Genomic DNA, 12447 nt, shown 5'->3' on the forward strand with positions numbered 1-12447 from the left:
AATCCCATAGGAAATGTCCACACCATATTGTAAGTATAAATAACTGGTCTGGAAGTCTGTGAATAAGAATGATCCCAATTATGCAGGGGAAATGCAAGGAAGAGACACAGAAAGGGCCATGAGGGAAGAGGTTTTTCTCTTTTATTCCTGCTAGAACTGTACCTGGCATATATTAGTACTCAAATAGTTTGTGAATGGATGATTCTATACTGAAACGTTCATGGTGTTTATCACTGGGTGAGGAAGAATAGTGATTTTTATTTTCCACAATGAACATGCACTCATTTTGTTATCAGAATGAAATAATGAATGTTGTTTTCAAAAGCAGAGGAAATTTGAGAGCAATCCTTAAAGAAATGCAGATGCCTTCACATATCCGGCACTCTGCTCACGCACTTTTGGCTCTTTCCACGCATTACTTAATGCAAGGTTGCAGTTGTTTTTCCAGGGCTGAGTAGATCTAATTCACCCTAAACCTCTCAAATTAGAAATTCATTCATTCACTCAAAACTGTTCTAGTTTGGGTGAGGCAGTAAGGGTGGAGTAAGAAAGACAACAAATACATAAGAGAAGGCCAGACTCTGGTTATATATACAAAACAAAACAAAACAAAATATGATGCCATGGGAGACTGTAAGTGGAGTAGAAAGGGCAGGTACTTTATTAGGGTGGTCAGGAAATGCCTCTCAGAGGAAGTGAGCTTAGCTGCACCTGAAGGGTATAAAGTGTCAGCCCTGGAAAACACTAGGAGAAATGGATTTCCACTAGTGGGAATAGCAAATGCAAAAGCCATATGGCTGTGGCACACACTGGAGCTAAGTAGTCCCTAAGGAAATTGGGAAGAGTCCAGGCGCAACTTGGGAGCCACGGTAGAGCATTGGGATCTGACACTGAGAGCAAACGGATGCCAGTGAACTATTTTAAGCAGAAGAACAGCAAAGTCTCATTCGTGTTCTTCAAAGTTCTCAGAATGTTTTTGATCAAGAGGGTGGCTTTAAATTGAATCACAAAATCTTCCACCCCAATAAAATAAACAAAAACTTTAAAAAATTAAGAAGTATATGCACTTGCCAGATATCAAATTAAGAGAGGCCACAACCTAATTCACTGTTCTTTCAAAGTGATGGCCAAGTAAAGAGAAAGAAGGTTCCAGGAGAATAGCAGGGTTATACAGCTGCATTTGTAAAAAGGCACAGGTCTGGGATTTTTACAATCACCCTTAAATTCAGGCACTGTTTCTTTATATTTTTGAACTTCTGACCAGGAAGCAGTGGTAAGGACTGAAGCCGGGGGTGAGGGTGGCTGACTCCTGACGGAAGGGCAGATGTAGAGCTGGATGCAGAACTGAGAGCTGGATCCGAGCCCTTGAGTCTTCTAACATAATTGGTCAAGCCAAAGAGGAGACAGCAGGGGGGCGAAGGAACAGAGAAGGATCAACCAGAGAAACAGGAGAAGCATGAAGAGAATGTGGTATTCTGGAAGCCAGAGAAGAAAGTGGTTTAAAAAGGATGGAGTCATCAGCTGTGTCAATTGCCCCCGAGTGACCACTAAAATGAAGACAAGGAAGTGGCTGCTGAATGTGGCAATAGAGAGGTTGTTTGTAACTGGACAAGCAGTTTCAGTGGAGAGGTAAGAATGGAGGCCAGAATGAATCTTGCTGAAGGTTTTTTACCTACAGTGTCCAAAAGATTAAAACGAATCAGTTGACTAGGAAAAGTATGATCCTTCCTGACACTGAGACCAGAGGTCATGTATATCCGACATCTACAATGTGTGACATTCTCAGTGATAGCTCTGTGATAAACGCAACAGGTTTCACAGCCTTGCTGCCTCTTCATATTGGACACTCAGAGGTGTTATAGGGGATTTTCTGCATTGGGTAAAAAATTGGACTAAGTGGTTATTGTATTGGAATATGGTTATTCCATATAATAGTTTCATATAATAACCATAAATGGGCTAAAGTCCCTTCTAATTGTAAGAGCCTATTAATAGTGGCATGTCCCTTTCCTGGGAGAGAGCTAGACTTGCTTTCAGAAGTCATCTTTTGATGGCCATAATCTAAAAATGTGAATTAAGTAAGACGTTTATCATCCACAGGAACTGAAGGGGGTATGAGAATGGCAGTGTTGAGCAAAATGATTGCTGAGTACGAGAGAAACCCCACTAAAGAGCAAAAAACCTGGATTGGAACAGTTTAGTAAGATCTTCAAAGAGAGTCAAAACCCGCTGGAGAAAGAGCAATTTCCAGAGGCACTAGAGAGTTGCATGGACCCGGATACTTCAGGAACATCGTTCTCAGGTGTGGCTCAGTTGCTTTTCATCTGGCAGCTGAGCTTTAATACCACGTTGGAATTTACAGCGATGGTCTAACTGCACTCACACAAGATAGCCAAGCATTTCAGAGTGAGAGCACACCAACTAGGGTCTGTACCTCTAAAGAGCTCTGTGGCCATGGCAAGTTAACCATCTCAACCCGCAGCTCCTTCATCTGCCAAATAGGGTGTAATACTAGTATATAATTCACAGGGTGGTTCTGAAGAGTACATTTGACAGTGCCTGGGACTTTTAGTAAGTACCAAAAATGCAGTGAACAACATCGTGGCTTGAGAAGTCTTTTTCCTAAAGCTGGTGATTAGAGCAAAATGGGTAACCCACATTTATAATTCTGAGAACTTCTAGGTATGCGGCCATTGCCTTTCCACCCAGCTGACACTACAACTCCCTCCCCCATAAAAAAGTGGATTTTAAGCAAGACCTCTCTTTAGTGAGTGAAGTGTTTGTGAATAGACACATTCCAGTGGTTCCTGTCCCAGAGATGAGAGTGAAAAGCCCTATAAGGGTTTGGAAAGTTTGAGTGTGTGTGTAGGACCAACATTTGGTAACACAGCAATTACATTAGTCATCAGGTTTGTTAAATTGCCTTGAAATGACCAGAGAAGGAAAGTGTTGGAAGGTCATGCTGCAGTGGTACGGGCAGGCAGAGAGGGGCCACATACCTGCCTTTAGCTCCAGGTTCCTGAAATGCACTGAAGATGGATTCAACTTGAGAACTGGGGTCTTGAAGTGTGGATGAGAACGGAGGCTACGAACTGGCTGCAAACTAACCAAGGGAGCAGAACACCCCCTGGGGTTTAGGAGAGCTGGCTGGGGCTGGGTGAGGACTCTCAGCAGCCAGACCGGTGCACCACCCACTGTTGCACCACTCACCGCTGGCAGTGAGCCAGATGGTGGATGGTGGCAATGACCCAGCAGAAGGGACAGCAACCTGTCCCAGGCCAGTCACATAAGTTGACATTGCTTCACTCTCATAGGAGTGTATAGAGGGAATTGGGAGGGGGGATTACTGCAGAGAAAACCAATCCCCTGCTGCTCCCCACACCTCCCAAACCACTGGAGTCTCAAGTCTAAATTGTAGTGATAAGAAGGAAATATCTAAGTCTTTCCAGCTGAACTGAGATTCTTAGTAATGAGAATTCAGTGATGAGTTTTGGATTGAGTTAAGATGTGGTTAAGGAAAAGGAGAGATTATCAGAACATAATTAGGAAGCAATTATTGGAAAAATAAACCAATCACAATTATGTATTATGTACATGAAATTCCTCATCTAACCCATTGCACCTGTTATCTGAAAATTAATCTTCTTTTTCCTAGCTAGTCTCTTGTTTTTTGTTATGAGTTTTGTGTTCACATTACATATTTTGAAAAGATTCTTGTTTATTTTCTACCTACATAGTAACAGAATATAAAATACCTAATAAATAAATGGTGATGTATGTCCTTGTTTGCTTCCTTGTTACATTATTACAAAGATTTCCAAAAACTACATCTTTTAAATAACTTACATATTTCTCTTTTTACATGTATACTATAGATCCTTGCAAACATGTTAACTATAAAAAAGTCATCCATACTACATTATCTGAAAGAACTCTGTTAATATTTACATTCTCCCTAACTTTTAAATTCATACACACAATAAATAGACTTCAAAAAAATTAAAGTGTGGAAAATAAATAGGACTTCCAGCCAAGACAGAGGCATAGGTGGAAACACTGTGCCCCCTCCCACAACTAAATTTAAAGACAGCTAAGTGTTAGAAACAAAAACGCAGCCAAAATAGTGAAATTGAACTGTACGGAAGTCCGACAACAACAAACCACTCAGCCAGACCACGTCACAACCCAGCAACTGGGTCGCCCTGCCCTGGCGAACACCTAAGGCTCCACCCCTCAAACATAACAGGTGTGAACAGACCAAACATTATGACTCGGGAAAGCTCAAAGCCCCAGAGCCTATAATTCTAAGTGACCAAGAAATAGCCAACCTTTCAGATGCATAGTTCAAAACAATGGTGATCAGGATACTCACAGAATTGGTTGGTTTTAGCCATGAATTAGAGGAACAAATGAAGGCTAAACTGATTGAAATGAAGGGAAATGCACAGGAAACCAATAGTGATGGAAAGGAAACTGGGACTCAAATCAAGGGAGTGGACCAGAAGGAAGAAAAAAAATGACCAAACAGAAAAGAATGAAGAAACAAGAATTCAAAAAAATGAGGAGAGGCTTAGGAACCTCCAGGACATCTTTACACGTTCCAACATCTGAATTATAGGGGTAACAAGAAGGGGAAGAGGAACAGCCATGAGTAGAAAACTGATTCAAACAAATAATAAAGGAGAATCTTCCCCAATCTGGCAAAGGAAATAGACTTCCAGGAAATCCAGGAAGCTCAGAGAGTCCCAAAGAAGTTGGACCCAAGAACAAACACACCAAGGCACATCATAATTACATTAGCCAAGATTAAAATGAAGGAGAGAATCCTAGAAGCAGCAAGGGATAAGGGGACAGTCACCTACAAAGCAGTTCCCATCAGACTGTCAGCGGATTTCTCAAAAGAGACCTTAGAGGCAAGAAGGGGCTGAAAAGAAGTATTCCAAGTCATGAAATCCAAAGACCTACAACCAAGATTGCTTTATCCAGCAAAGCTTTCAGTTATAGAATGGAAGGACAGATAAAGTGCTTCTCAGATAAGGTCAAGTTAAAGGAATTCATCATCACCAAGCCCTTATTATATGAAATGTTAAAGGGACTTACCTAAGAAAAAGAAGATAAAAAATATGAACAGTGAAAGGACAGCAAACTCACAGTTTTTAACAACCACATCTAAAACAAAAGCAAACTAAGAGGACAGCTAGATAGGGAGCGGAACCATAGAAATGGAGATCACACGGAGGGTTAGCAACAGGGGAGTGGGAGGAGGAAAAGGGGGAAGAAGGTACAGAGAATAAGTAGCATAGACAGTAGGTAGAAAATAGACAGGGGGAGGGCAGGAATACTATGGGAAATACAGAATCTAAAGAACTTGTGATTCATGGACATGATTGAAAGGGGGGGAATGGTGGGGGAAGGGTGTGCAGGGTGTAGGGGAGTGAAGGGGGGAATGGGACAACTGTAATGGCATAATCAATAAAATATATTTTTAAAAACTTAAATAAATAAATTTTAAAAATTAAAAAATAAAAAATAAGTAAATAAAAGTGTGTTGAATTATACAAGCTATTTTGTAACCTACTTTTTTTACCTTTAGCACTTAGAAAAGTGCTTGGTAGATCATAAGTTTTCAATAAATACTTGTGAGTAAATCACTAAACATATTATTGTGTCATTAAACATTTTTCTGTGACATCCTTTTCCCTCACAATTGCATAGAATTCCATTGTGTGAATTATCATGCTCTATCTAACCACTTCCTGAAGAGCTGAGGGGCAACAAGGCATGTGACAGACGCAGAGATGTCCTATGTAGGCCCTCTCAAGGGGGAACATGCTGCCCAGCTGCTGGAAACACTGGCAGCCCCAGCCTCCACAGGCAGCCCCCTTCGGGGGTTGTCTCGGCCACAGAAAGCCACCTTCCCAGGGTGACCCACGTCTAAGGCCTGATCACAGAGGGGCCCAATGCAGGGCATTCCTGGGCCAGGGAAGGGGGCAGGCCTGAGGCTGTCCCACCAATTTACAGCTCAACTTCTCCCTGAGCCCAGTGCTCTTTCTTCCCTCTCCTTTTCCTGGGTGTTTAATTCCAAAAAAGATGCTGCACACCAAACTCTGTCTCAGAATTGGCTTAGAGAAATACCCAACCTGTGGCAGAGACAGTCCTGACCCATGAGAACCCCCAAGTCTATTGATTTAAAGCAACCAAGAAATTCTAACATTACTGCTATTATCACTAAACCAAGCAAAATAAACTATGGTGCTTGTTCACAATATGTTATGCAGCCACTAAAAGAAATGTGGTTCCCTTCATTCATATGTTGCTTGCTGGTGCTGTGTGTGACGCATGGTGGCAATGGAGGAAGGTGGAAAGGAAGAGGAGGGGAGGAGAGGGAAGAGAGAAATCAGATATTATCAGATAATTTCTTGAGCATTCTCTCTATGCCTGAATTTCTTGCAATCTGTCTGTTCCCAGATCTCTGCCCCTTAGTCTTTGGACCACCTCAGTGTGAGCATTACTTGAGCAATGACTAACCCCATAAATGCAGCATATGCAAATTATAAAAACCAAAATGACATGACCTTGGGCAGATATACATGAACCAGCATGACTATGGGCAGGCTGAAAAAGAAATAGACCTGTTAATGCACCAAAAGAGTAGAATAAAGGATCAAATCACACTAATGAAAACAAACACTCCCACCCACCCCCCAAAAAAGCTTTGTGAGTGAGTTTAAGGAAAGCCCAGACAGAGGAAGGAGCCGGGAGTGATGCGCTGAGCCCTGTCAAGGTGCTTTCATCTGTCAGAATCACACATTCCAAAGCAGCAGAAATGTACTGACCGAAAACTTCCTGTTACTTCCCACCTCAGGAGGCAGGCTCAGGCGGCATGAAGCTCAGCCCATGTGAGATGCCTCCTCCCACTCACAGACCATCCTTCCCTGGTCCTGAAGGTTCAAAGATTTGCTGCAGGGTAGAAAAGCACCTCAGGCTAGCTTGGCTCGCAGAGTGGGCCAGCGTTGCTCCAGGAAGAAGAGGAGGAGAGGGCACCGTAAGTAAACTGGTTTCACTCCTAAGGGGAGACAACAGGGCTCTCAGTGTTTGGGTTGCTTTCTCAGGAGGGCAGCTAGCAGTCTGAAATGGGAGGAAGTTAATTTCCTATTTGTTTGTTTGTTTGTTTGTAATTTAGGACATTGTGACTGTTCTGTTCTCTTTTACTTTAAACTATACAAATGATTTCTTAAACCCTTCGGTATTATTCAGTTCTTAGAACTATATTGAAGTTATTCTGGGGGTGTTATGCACCTACCCTGATTTCAACCTCAGATTTCCTCACCAAGAAAGACCAAGAATCCTGGGAAAACCTGTATCTCCTGATTAAAAAAACTCAGATAGGCATCTCTGTGGATCCCCACCCCAACTTTGGTTTCCTCGTGAAGTCAGAAAAGTAGAAGAAAATTTCAAGAAACCGGTCATATTCTTAATAATCAGTCAGCCTAGCAGAAAGTTTTCTGGTCTCCTTGTCAGAAATCATTTGGTTCTGCCAACTTGTAATGCTATTTGTGAGGTAATTTACTCAGGTTTCTCCTCTGGAAACAACTCTGTTTAAGTATGTGTCAGTTGAAATAAGTCAACAAATTAGCTTTATCTATACGATGTCATTTTTATTCTACACCAGTTAGTCAGTCCACAGGTCCTAAACATATTTTTTGTTCTAACAACATTTCTGCATATCACACAAATTAAATTTCAAATAATGCCAGTATTATTTTTATAAATTTAAAACCCCAGTTATAACTAGTTTTGAAGATTTTTATGACTTTTAAATTTTCATTAATCTTAATGCCTTTTTTAAAATCAAGGCCAATATTTATTGACCATTTCTTACCTGAAAAAAGTTACTAAGCATAAGAAGAAAGAATTCAGATTTATATATATATTTCAGTTTTATATATAAAAATAAGTTTATATATATTTATATATTTATAAATAAAAGTTTATTTATAGAGGAACTTTGGTAGTAGAGTTTTTAAACTTTGTGAAGAAATTATTTCTCTTTCAATTATCTCTTCTCAATGGGGAGAAAATTTCTTATTTTGATTTTTTGCTGGAACATATTATTTTGCTTCTGCTAGGTTTAAAAATCAACTCATGAACTGTAATTGAAAAAAAAATCAACTCACCTATTTTAACTACTTTGAAAGAATCACAGACTTTTAGATCCAAAGAACACTTTAGATGCCGTTTAGTAAAGAAAGAAAAAAAGAAAGAAAGAAGAAAGAAAGAAAGAAAGAAAGAAGAAATCTCATAATTTATCTTTTACAAAGATTTATTTATTTCTAGAGAGAGGAGAAGGGAAGGAGAAAGAGAGGGAGAGAAACATCAGTGTGAGAGACACATCCACTGGTTGCCTCTTTTATGTGCCCCAACCGACCCCACAACACAGGCAAGCCCCCTGACCAGGAATAGAACCGGTGACCTTTCACTTTGAGGAATGATACCTAACCAACTGAACCACACCTGTCAGGGTGCAGAATTTCTTTTTGACCTCTACTCATACACTCTTACCCGGATCAAACACTGATGAGCCCTAAAGCATGCTTTTATTCTGCTATTGGTATCTGGGCCTTGTGGTTCCCCCCACCCCTATGAACTACTGCTCCTTAACTAGGGCAGGAACCAGATTCTGAGGAGGGCCTCTAACCTCACACCCCCCAAGGATTCTCCATAGTATCTGTGCCTCGGGCTGGGCAGCCCAATGGCATGACTTGTGCCTGAAGTCCTCACTTGGCTGAGAGTGGCTGAGCCATTGCTCATCTTTGTCCTTGATGTCAGGTGGGCGTGTGACACTGAGATCATCACAACCATCATCCAGAGTCTAGAGTAGCGTTGTCCCATAGAACTTTCTGTGAGGAGGGACATGTTCTGTACAGGGTGGAGCAAAAGTAGGTTTATAGTTGCTCACATGGAAACTAATACAATAATGAATAAATAATAACACAAGAATAAACCCTGAGTTTTAAGTGCTGACAACTGCAAACCTACTTTCCCCCCACCTGGTATGATGGCTACTAACCATAGGTGGCTACTGAGCACTTGAGCTGTGGCTAGCACAACTAAAGAATCCTTTTTAGTTGAAATCATTAGAATTCAAATAGCTACTTGCCACTGCTAGGTACCATTTTGGTCAGAGCAGGTTTAGAGCTTTAAAGCAAGATAAACCAATGGGCGTTGTGATCTGTGGATGCCGTGGTCATGGGAACCAGCTCCTCCTTTCCTGACCTCCAGGGATTCAGCCCACCCGACACTGAAGGAGACCAGCAATTGTCCTGATAGATGACCTCCACATCCTCTTCTTTTATTCTCACCTCTAAGTCATACGTTAGGGCCAAGGCAACAGCACATTGTGTTTCTTGTTTCTACTTCTCCTTTCCTACTTCTCCTTTGATTGTCTTTTGTTTATACAAATTTCTGTAGCATGAAATAGAGTTTGAGGTGTGGTTTGTGTTATTCGGTCCAACAAACTTAGGTGAGGAAAAGAGGTAATGAACTTGAAAAAGTGATCTCATGTTTGGTGGGTGAGTCTCACTTGTTCATTGAAAACTGGTTTGTTCAGTGAGCAGTCAGTGGTTTTTAGACTTATTCAATGTGTATGGAAATAGCAACACTGCAGATATGAATAACATTTATAAGAAAACAAACTGAATGTAGTCACAAGAAAAAAAAAGAAGCAAAACTCCAGCCTTTGAAAAAATCCCCACTCCTCAGAGCAGAACAACTCCCAGGATGTTGAGTAAGTTGAATAAATCATCTTGGTGCCAGGCCACTGGGCAGTTTTCCCCAGGGTTGGGTTGACAGAGACTGCTTCTTACGTGGAAAACATTTTGAAGTGAGGTGTGCACTTTGAGTCAGGGACTATATCGTTCCTGAAGTGGACAGTTGCAACTATGTCCTCTGCCTTCTTTCTACCAATTCCCCTCTTAAAAATTCACCTCATCCCATCTGCATCCTTTCTAGCTTTAGCAGGTTAAAAAAAAAGTCTAATACATATACAAGAAGTCCTGCTTTGGAACAATAGGAAAGTTTCAGTAAATCCCATTTTTGAAATAAGTCAAACATGCTGGGGGTTAAAAGGGAAGGGAAAAGGGGAGACAAATCAAATTATTAGGAGTCACTCTCTGTCCGCAGAGACAGCCCCAAGCCCCAAATCATGAGTTAGGAGGTGCGTGTTTTTGTAGGTTCTACCCTCTCCTTGGGTTCCTTTCTTTCTCATGGCATCTTCTCTCTCCCTTTGGAAACATGAGGAAGGGCTCTGATAACAGTCGCAATAACATTGACATGGATGGCTCATGAGACTCCGTGTGCCTCTTTTACGTGCGGTATTTGCATTCTAATCATCAGCAGCAAAGGAGTGAATCTCTAGTTGTGAAATTTCAGAAATTAGGGTGAAGAGTGAGGGAGACTTGAAAGTGGGGGAAGAGTGAAACTCTCTCTTTTCTCCTTTGTAGCTGTGTTATGCAACTCGCCCTCTGGCTTAATTTGTAAGGGAGAAGGGCAGGCTCAAGGGCAGGCCCAAGGGCAGGGCACTGGGAGTCACTCTTAATTCTAAAGAGGCATGAAGGGAGGTGGTAACTCCCTGCCTTAAAAAGAAGAATGATTAGCAACAAATCCAGTATAAGGCTGGCTTAAGAGTTAGGAGATAAGGACTCAGATCTTGACTCTGCAATGACACATCAATAATCTTGAGCAAGTCACTGCCCCTCTTAAAGCCTAAGCTTATTCATCTGTATGATTAGGGGGCTGACTACCAAGCCCCTAAATTTGCAGTCACAGCTGATATTCCACCATGATATGAACAGGCACGTGGCAAATAATGGCCCATAGATAAATAACACTTTAATTTCTCCCGAATCATGTACCTTCTTAATAAGACAAAAACTACTAAGAGTATAGTGATTGACTTCTAGGTGTGTCCCTCATCAATTAATTTGAAGGTTTATCATTTTATTTCTTTAGTGCAATTATTTGTCAAATTGACTTTTTAATGTAACCTATTCCTTTGTTGGTTCAGAATAGCCGTTTAAACAAACTTTAATAAAGAAACAGGATAACAAAGTACCAGGCTAGACTGCTGTAGAGGAGACGCATAATGGGAAAAAGCCACACTCACACATCCTCAGATAGGATGTGTCTGGAGAACTGTTCACTTAGGGCAAAGAGAGGTAGGCAAGGAAGGAAGGAGAATTTGGGGCAAGGGTACTTGAAGAAAGAAGAGGTTATTAAGCTGAACTCCAGATGATGGAAAGGAGCTCAACAGGCAGAGAAGAGAGAAGGGATCCCAAAGGGAGAGACACCCTAAGCGCAACCTGAACACGCAGGGTAGCAGAGGAAGGCAAGCAGCAGGCTGTCTGAAACCTGGCTGGTACTGTCTTGAATACAAGCTAAGGAGCTTGCTCTGTATCTCTTAGGCTGTCCAACGTCCCCTTCACAGTCTAGAAGGAGAATGGAATGGCTGGATCTGGACAAATACTGTAAATACAGGCAAAGGGAAGGCATTGGTGTGTCTCCAAGAGCTGAAAGTCAAAACCCTTTCAAAGTCCTAAGAAATCTGGATTTGAAGAGGCTGGTCAGCAAGAGAGAATGGGTGGATAAGAGGAGCCAAGTAGCAACAGGAAGTAAGAAGGAGCCTGTGGCAGAGCTTGTGGGGCCGGGGGAGCTGCCCAAGGCTGTCCTTTAAAGGAAGGCTATAGGGAGCCTTTATGGGTGTTTAAGCAGGGGACTGATATAAAATCAGAGCTGTGGTTTAGGACAGTGAGTCTCAGGCCTGATTGAGTGGCTGGCACTTGGCATGTTTATCTTTATCAAACCACAATGTGCAGATATATTAAATATAAAATAATTAAATAGATCATTTTTAAAGGTTTTATTTACTTTTAGAGAGAGGGAAAAGGAGGGAGAGAGGTAGAGAAACATCAGTGGGTGAGACATATATTGATCGGTTGCCTCTCACATTACCCCAGCTGGAGACTTGGCCCGCCACTCAGGCATGTGGTAAAATATTTAATAACCTGTGACCCCAACTCCACTGCTGCCCCCCCCCATAATGATCCAGGTAAGTTGCATTCAGACTATATTCCTCCCATTTTCCTCCCAAATTTGTGGGGGAAGGTGGTGTGTCTTACAGTCCGAAAATACAGTATCTATCTCTATATGTATGTATATATCCTATAGGCTCTGATTTTATTTGTTATCATCCTGTGAAGAATCTCTCTCATTTTCTCTCTCTCTCTCTCAATAGACAGAGAGATTTATTTTAAGGAATTGGCTCATGAGATTATGGAAGCTGACAAGTCAGAAATCTGTAGAACAGGCCTGCAGGCTGAAAATTCAAGTAAGAAGTGGGTGTTGCTGGTTTGAGTCTAAAACCTGCAGACTGGAAACTCAGGCAGGGTT

At 41.6% G+C, this 12447-nt stretch overlaps 1 protein-coding gene across 2 annotated transcripts in view; it reads left to right on the forward strand.

The window, feature by feature from the left end:
* Positions 1-6895: 6895 nt before the first annotated feature.
* UPK1B (uroplakin 1B) overlaps positions 6896-12447 on the forward strand; it is a 31485-nt gene continuing 25933 nt past the window's right edge. The window contains exon 1 of one of the 2 annotated variants that reach the window (XM_037045545.1): positions 6896-7045. The gene's annotated coding sequence lies outside the window, so the exon portion shown is untranslated. Of the gene's footprint in view, positions 7046-12315; positions 12386-12447 lie in introns of those variants that run through there. The other variant, XM_037045546.1, reaches the window with a different exon arrangement.

The sequence above is a fragment of the Sturnira hondurensis genome, unplaced genomic scaffold, assembly GCF_014824575.4.
Source record: "Sturnira hondurensis isolate 20B ecotype Veracruz unplaced genomic scaffold, ASM1482457v3 Scaffold0004338, whole genome shotgun sequence".
In the NCBI taxonomy this organism is placed as follows: Eukaryota; Metazoa; Chordata; class Mammalia; order Chiroptera; family Phyllostomidae; genus Sturnira; species Sturnira hondurensis.